At 38.9% G+C, this 8,658-nt stretch overlaps 1 protein-coding gene across 1 annotated transcript in view; it reads right to left on the reverse strand.

The window, feature by feature from the left end:
• LOC137435146 (LIM and senescent cell antigen-like-containing domain protein 1) overlaps positions 1 to 8,332 on the reverse strand; it is an 80,195-nt gene extending 71,863 nt beyond the window's left edge. Inside the window, exon 1 of the mRNA XM_068128673.2 lies at positions 8,224 to 8,332. The gene's annotated coding sequence lies outside the window, so the exon portion shown is untranslated. The remainder of the gene's footprint in view (positions 1 to 8,223) is intronic.
• Between the last annotated feature and the right edge of the window lie 326 nt (positions 8,333 to 8,658).

Below are 8,658 nucleotides of genomic sequence, written 5' to 3' on the forward strand. Positions count from 1 at the left end.
GAGACAGCCGTGTGTCGCATCGAGGCTGCGAGCAGACTTTTTTGATATTGGTCACGAATTAGTCGAGGCTTCCCGTGAAAGGAATTGCCCGCGACATCGTCCTATATTGCGATTGCAATTAAACCTGCGTCTCAGGTTTTATTACCAAGTGTGAGCTATTGTTGGCGGGAAAGCAAGAGCCCCCATTACAGGCCGATCGGCCATTTTTTCCTTGAAGAGGCCGTCCGCCTGGTGCTTCGTGTTTTGTCGTTGGGATTCCCATATCAACATCATCGTGTGGATCGCCGTTGGTTCCCATATCGGCTCAATTTCCATATTGACCTCTCACCTCATAACTCCTCATTCGCAGCCGCGCCGATAACTGCCTGTTCTTGCCGTTGTGCACGACTTCGACCTTCAACCAGCGTGGGGATTTGTCAACGGACTTTGGGGAATGTTACCTTCCAATCATCTTTGGTGTATTGTGAGTTTATTGCTTTGAGAGCATTGGGGAATGATGGTACCATCATATGAATTGTTCATTTGATGCAAGTGATATTTTCATTGTATTTTCTTTAAGAGTGTTATTATTGTGTATGTGAGAGTTCTTAATACAATTATTTGTTTTGTTCTACAATTGCATTGGAGTGGTTTTACCATGGTTTATTAGAACACTCAAAATAACAAATATTTTTGCCGTGTTCCCTCTCGAGACTCTAAGGGGCACCGTAACCGGAGTTTGGGGAGGTAATAAGTAACAATGGTTTACTAAAGTCTAAATAACTTTATCTTGATCGGGTGACCCAACTTCTCATTTTGTCCGCCAAAGGTGGACGCAGGTTATGTTTTCACCCCTTTCTGTTTGTCTCACTGTATGCGACCAGGATCAGATATCAAAAAAGTTATGGACGGTATCAGACGGCACATGGAGAACAGGTTGGGTGTATGACAAGGATGAACTGATTCGGCTTAGGTGAAGATCTGTAATTATAAAAACAATAATTTTTATAATTCAAATATTTAAAAGTGATTCTTCACCATTAGGGGATTAGGCCAAAAACGACTGTAAAGTTTTGAGTACAAGGCACACCCCCATTTTTGACCCTTTTGGGGAAAAAAGTATGGACACATTTCCTGATCATCCTCACATCACCTGCAAAAATGGAAAGTAGATGATGGAAATAAGGAAACATATTGGGAAGGGTTTTCTTCTTTTCATTTCAAGACAGATTCTTTCTTAGTATTTGGTAGCCCTGAAAAGGGCTGTTGGGTAAGGACTGAGGTAACGCAGTTTAGCTTATACTCCTTACCTATCTAACATAAGTTACCGTATGCCACCTAACCAATCCAAAATCACTCTCTCACATCTGGACTGCACGACTTAAATAGTGGCTTAGAGGGGCAGAGCTTAGGTGCGGATCAGGTGCGTCTCAAGGCATGGTTGCCGGGATTTGCAGTGCACCCTGCACACACTATTTCCCGAGTGACATCACCCTCCTCATGAGTTTTCAGTCACGAAAATTGTGCCATTACACCCCGGACTAGTCATGGCGTCGAGCTCTTCATTTAACATTGATGGGGTGGCTTCCGGCTGCTCCTTCGAGGTGTGAATGTGCACTGCGACTCTAACACTAACATGGTAACAGGCATTTCAGATACACGGAGTGTCAGGGCTACGAAACAAAGTTTACCTTCGTGATTAGCGCATGTGTGCTTCGTGCTATCAAGGTCCGAGCATGCAGGTCTGACGTGCCCAACCACAGATGTCACATCGTGCCGTCTTTCCCGTTGCTCCGAAGGTGGCGGTGCGCATCTGCTGCAGCTATGTGGTGACTGTGATTGCTCGAGGCGGTGATGGAGGCGGAATTTCGGTTGAGCTGTGGTTGAGGCAGCGCATTGGCCAAGCTGTGGTTGAGGTGGCGTGGCGGTTGATGCATACGTTGAGGTGGGGTGGTGAGCTTGTATGATGTTTTAATGAACTGAATTGGTAATAAATGTTTGTGTATGATTTTCTTAGAGGGGTTTTGGTTATTGTGGCGATTGTGGAAAGAGCGTGATAGTGGCTAATGTGGTATATCACTTTGGTTTTGGCGCATGATTCAAACCAGGTTTTGGCGGACGTATGCAAATGACGTAAGGAAGTCGAGGGGTGCAGGTGGTGTGAGTTATGGTTTGTTGTCGTGACACCTGTTTATGAATTTACTTAAAGTGAATGTAAAAGTTCTAATTCACAAAGTGAATGTAAAAGTTCTAATTCACAAAGTGATTGTAAAAGTTTTAATTCACAAACTGATTGTAGAAGTTCTAATTCACAAAGTGAGTGTAGAAGTTCTAATTCACAAAGTGAATGTAAAAGTTCTAATTCACAAAGTGATTGTAAAAGTTCTGATTCACAAAGTGAATGGAAAAGTTCTAATTTACAAAGTGAATGGTAAAGTTCTAATTCACAAAGTGATTGTAAAAGTTCTGATTCACAAAGTGATTATAAAAGTTCTGATTCACAAAGTGAATGGAAAAGTTCTAATTCACAAAGTGATTGTAAAAGTTTTAATTCACAAAGTGATTGTAAAAGTTCTAATTCACAAAGTGAATGTAAAAGTTCTAATTCACAAAGTGATTGTAAAAGTTTTAATTCACAAACTGATTGTAGAAGTTCTAATTCACAAAGTGAGTGTAGAAGTTCTAATTCACAAAGTGAATGTAAAAGTTCTAATTCACAAAGTGATTGTAAAAGTTCTGATTCACAAAGTGAATGGAAAAGTTCTAATTTACAAAGTGAATGGTAAAGTTCTAATTCACAAAGTGATTGTAAAAGTTCTGATTCACAAAGTGATTGTAAAAGTTCTGATTCACAAAGTGAATGGAAAAGTTCTAATTTACAAAGTGAATGGTAAAGTTCTAATTCACAAAGTGATTGTAAAAGTTCTGATTCACAAAGTGATTATAAAAGTTCTAATTTACAAAGTGAATGGTAAAGTTCTAATTCACAAAGTGATTGTAAAAGTTCAAATTCACAAAGTGATTGTAAAAGTTCTGATTCACAAAGTGAGTGTAGAAGTTCTAATTCACAAAGTGAGTGTAGAAGTTCTAATTCACAAAGTGAATGCAAAAGTTCTAATTCACAAAGTGATTGTAAAAGTTTTAATTCACAAAGTGAATGTAAAAGTTCTAATTCACAAAGTGATTGTAAAAGTTTTAATTCACAAACTGATTGTAGAAGTTCTAATTCACAAAGTGAGTGTAGAAGTTCTAATTCACAAAGTGAATGTAAAAGTTCTAATTCACAAAGTGATTGTAAAAGTTCTGATTCACAAAGTGAATGGAAAAGTTCTAATTTACAAAGTGAATGGTAAAGTTCTAATTCACAAAGTGATTGTAAAAGTTCTGATTCACAAAGTGATTATAAAAGTTCTGATTCACAAAGTGAATGGAAAAGTTCTAATTCACAAAGTGATTGTAAAAGTTTTAATTCACAAAGTGATTGTAAAAGTTCTAATTCACAAAGTGAATGTAAAAGTTCTAATTCACAAAGTGATTGTAAAAGTTTTAATTCACAAACTGATTGTAGAAGTTCTAATTCACAAAGTGAGTGTAGAAGTTCTAATTCACAAAGTGAATGTAAAAGTTCTAATTCACAAAGTGATTGTAAAAGTTCTGATTCACAAAGTGAATGGAAAAGTTCTAATTTACAAAGTGAATGGTAAAGTTCTAATTCACAAAGTGATTGTAAAAGTTCTGATTCACAAAGTGATTGTAAAAGTTCTGATTCACAAAGTGAATGGAAAAGTTCTAATTTACAAAGTGAATGGTAAAGTTCTAATTCACAAAGTGATTGTAAAAGTTCTGATTCACAAAGTGATTATAAAAGTTCTAATTTACAAAGTGAATGGTAAAGTTCTAATTCACAAAGTGATTGTAAAAGTTCAAATTCACAAAGTGATTGTAAAAGTTCTGATTCACAAAGTGAGTGTAGAAGTTCTAATTCACAAAGTGAGTGTAGAAGTTCTAATTCACAAAGTGAATGCAAAAGTTCTAATTCACAAAGTGATTGTAAAAGTTTTAATTCACAAAGTGAATGTAAAAGTTCTAATTCACAAAGTGAATGTAAAAGTTCTAATTCATAGCGAACCCAAAAACAAAGCCAGCTATAAAACAGATTATCTTGGGTATGTTCAGTTATCAATCATCTAGCTATCACTTGCCAAGCCAGCCGTTCCTTAAGAACGATTTAGAATGGAGTGCTTGCTTGAGTGCTTAAGCCACTTAGCAAGCACTCCACCAGATTTATTGATAACTGAGCAAACCCCCTTGCCTCCATTTCCATCTTGACTGGGTCGGCTTAGAAACTCAAGCTTTACTATAAACGGGCCTACTCGGGGGAATGTCACGTAGTTTTGTACAACTTTTGTTATAAACACACAATACAGCCAACATAGGTTGGCAGACTTTGCAAAGACTTCTCTACGCATGAACCCCACCCTCTAGGTTTACCATTCGGCCAATGGGGTTTATTGCATACATATTGGCTGAATCACAGACGTATTATCATAGCGAAATAGAAGGGTACATTTTTTTCTCGACACAAAACATATGGTACATGACGCACGATGGGATAACACACCACACCTGGCAAATTCATCATACGATATAAGTGTGGTAAAACCTGGACAGTGCAAGCTCCCAACTCAAGGCAATCCTGCTAAACGCACAACAGCTTTCAGAACTCCATAGTGCTGGAATAAACATGCACAAAATGAATGACACTCGAGCATGTTTATTATAGGAACATTTTGTTTGGGTAGCATTTTAGTGTGACCTCGATCATGGAACTTGAGACCATGTTGTGAAATCTTGTTATAGTGAAGCCTTGTGCATCTTATTCAATCACTACAGTTGTCTCTCCATAAGGCTGTAGCCGTTATACTCTGGACAGGGTCTTTGGTCATCAGTTGGAGACATAAATGGAACCTCCTTTAGCAGAAAAAAAATACCGTTTGTCTGGAGCAAATTAATTTGTTTAGCAAATCGATTGATATATTGACGGAAAACATAAATACAGGCACAGTGCAAGTAAATAATGAATCTGTTTTACAAGAGAGATGTATATGTGTGCACAAGTTGTTGTTGTTGACCGATATCTCCATACATGCAGGGGATGGAACGGAGACCTGCCTGGTCTCAAAGTGTGTGTGTGTGTGTGTGTGTGTGTGTGTGTGTGTGTGTGTGTGTGTGTGTGTGTGTGTGTGTGAATGTATGTTTATATATACGTTTATGTATATATATATATATATATATATATATGTTTATGTGTATATGTATGTATGTATGTATGTGTATATATATATATATATATATATATATATATATATATATATATATATCTATATATATATATATATATATATATATATTAGGGTGGGCTTCAAAAAAGCAAAATGCAGAATCTCTCCGGGACATGGTCTATTTTTGTTCCTTTTGGTGTCAAAGGAAACCACACCAAATTTGAATGGAATCCAATAATATTTAGGGGTGCCACACCAGTGATGAATTTCCCCCCATGCAAAAATAGGAATTCCCATTTTTTGGGCTGTATATACACAAAATAAATACATAATTATATATATACATTAAATATAATATTAAAAATAAATATATAGTAAATATACATTAAATAATAAATATACATAAATACACATTATACATTATATATATACAATATATTATACATACAGTTTTGAGACTTCCTATGATCACTATCTGGGCAATTTTCATGCATGTTTTGTACAGGTTCCCGGGGTCAGGGGTACGCTTTTTTAGTGTGTAATATGTAGGCCTAACTTATTGACTGTGGCTCTTTTGTAGAGAGTGACCCTGTGGAGTAAGAATTAACAGGATTTTACCCACATTCTTGCTTATTTTGCAGATATGGCATGTGCTAGTACCAGTGTTTCATTGAAAACTCGGGCTCAGGATAATGTGTATCTCATTGGGTCCACTTCTGGAGATGCCATCAAAGGTGCCAAGCTCCCGACTGTGCATCAATCTCTTGTCCTGTTTTTCCATCACCTGAAGAAGGAGAATCGCACTGCCCGGGAGAGTGCAACCCTCACCATTGAAGAGGTTGTGAAGTTCTGGGAAAAAGCTCACCTACCTACAACGACGAAGCAGCACTGCATCCATCGTTTGGAGAGGCTATATGAAGAATGGAGGAGCCTCCAAAAAGGTGCAAAGCGGGGTGGTGCGACCCAAGAGAAAAAGGAAGCATCCTTCAAGGCCTCCTTGGAGAAGACGTTTGATCTTAGGCATGCAGATTCGGAGGCCATAATCACCAACCCTGAGGACAGGAAGTTTCTTCATGATCAATTCTCAGAGAGGAAGGCTTCAATGGGATCGGTAGACACTGTGTTGGAAGCAAAAACGTTCTTGTGTGTTTGAAAGATCAGCAGCCACGAGATGATTATCGTGAACTCCTAGAACTGACTGTCATCTACATGGGAGGAATCCCACCTCGTGGAATCCGGATCATGGCTCCAGGAGCAATGCACAGAGCCAGATGGATGGCAAAAGCACTATATTCACTACAGGTGTTCATGTTTCGGTCAGAGTTCCACTTGACACTTCGAGAGGCGAGAGAACTCCGAGCCTTCAACATTTTTGTCTGCCTTGTGTATGTACAGGCTTGGTTTCGGGCTCCACAAGCTATTGAGGCTCCCCTGAATGACATTAACCTCTTCAAGAAGTTGGAAAAGTTTGAACAAATCAATCAGAAGATGGCTCAGGCAGCCTTGAAGGCACTTGGCCGCCACACGTGGTACATGAGCCCAGTACTAGTGGCATTTGCATTCTTTGACACCAGAATTGACAAAGAAAGCAAGATCAATATGATTGAAGCATTGAAAAATGACGGTGAAAACCCCTCTCCAAAGAGACCAGCTATCAAACGAGGAACCGCCCTGTCAATCGCTGGCCTCATAACAAAACACACCAAGCATTTCTTCAGCATCCTAGGGACCCCAACTGATTGGATGGATAAGGATCCTGGTTCATGGGAGTAAGAAACCAGCTTTCAGGAAGCAAAGAAAGCCGCCAGTGGCTTAGTCGTGGTGAACGACAGGGCAGAAAGGGGTGTCGCATTGATACAAGACTACAATAAGCTCCATACAAAGGATGAAGAGCAAAAGCAAGCTCTGCTCCAAGTTGTTGCTGCTCACAGGAAGATGTACCCCGATGCCAAGAAGGCAACAGTGGTGAAACAGGCCCAGAAATAGGAGTTACATTTCTCATTATATTTGGGTTTTTTAATATTATGTGATATGGTGTCTCTTCATTTTATGAACTGAACATTTGGATTGTTATCATTGAATTTGAGTTTTCATAGCAATATAGTGCTATTTGTGCAGCTATTGTAACTTGTGTTTGCTAGAATACAAAGAAAGTGAGTGGAGGGTGGATTTTCATAAAACAAACTTCTGGTTTTGCTTTCGATCCATATATAGAAAAGTTTTGTAGACACCTTTAGTTTGAAGGCTGATGTGGCACCCCTAAATAAAATCAGATTGCTTTCATATTTGGTGTCTTTTCATTTTGGAACAAAAGGAACAACATAAAGCCATGTCCCAGTAAATATCTAAAAAAAATTATTTTGAGCACCACCCTAATATATATATATATATATATATATATATATATATATATTTGCGTGTCCAGAGAACGAGCTTTACTCTCCAACACCTTTCCCAAGACTGTGCACAGAATGTAATGAACCAATGAAGCAAAACAAATCAAAATTGATATTAACTTGCATTTTACAAATCTCCCCACAAAATCTGAATAACCCATACAAATGCAAAATCACATGGTCAGATAGGTTGAGATTTGTGATTTATTTTTCATTGACGAACTGTATCAATTGAACGATGTCCTTCATCATGCTGAATTCAACCTCAGAGGTAATTAAGCTAAGTGAGTTTGGCTCACGCAGGCAGCTGGCTACGGGCCTGGAAAACCCAGACACCGCATGCCGTTTACAGTCCTTTCCCACTATGCGGACATGGCTGGGAAGGGAATACAAGTGGCTAGAACTACTTTGGTAGGCGTGCTGCTGAACAAGCATCTGGCGTGTGACATGATAGTTGCAAGTACCAGTGCCTCGCGAATGGGTTCACACAACAAAAAGCTACAACTAACAATGTCCTACAAAGATTGAATTAAGGTTGATGAGCAAAGATAATACAGACATCATACCTGCTCTTGTCGTATATTCATGTGCCGCAAACTTGCCTGTGCTCTTCACCCCGGCATGCTACATACTGTGTACAGCTAAATTGCAACCCCACTCGATGCCTGTTCACCCACCCACTCACCTCATATTGTACTGCCATACCCTCTCCCCACCCTCAACCACTCGCTCGCTCACACAAGTGCACTCAAACACTCCCCCACACCCTCACACCACCATGTTCCCATTATATTATACCTCGTCGATGTGCTGTTCTGTCATACACAGCTCCAAGGCACCATAAGCACAGCCAAGAGGATGAAGTAGAGGCTCGGGTGCATTGTATGGAGAAGACGCAAGATTACGACAGGGTCGTTCAAATGTGGGACATCTAAAAATAGAAATTCAATAACGGAAAGATCTTATATTTCTCCCAAAGATGTTTTCAATGTGGAATCAAA

The sequence above is a fragment of the Myxine glutinosa genome, chromosome 9, assembly GCF_964187855.1.
Source record: "Myxine glutinosa chromosome 9, kmMyxGlut1.1, whole genome shotgun sequence".
Classification (NCBI taxonomy): domain Eukaryota; kingdom Metazoa; phylum Chordata; class Myxini; order Myxiniformes; family Myxinidae; genus Myxine; species Myxine glutinosa.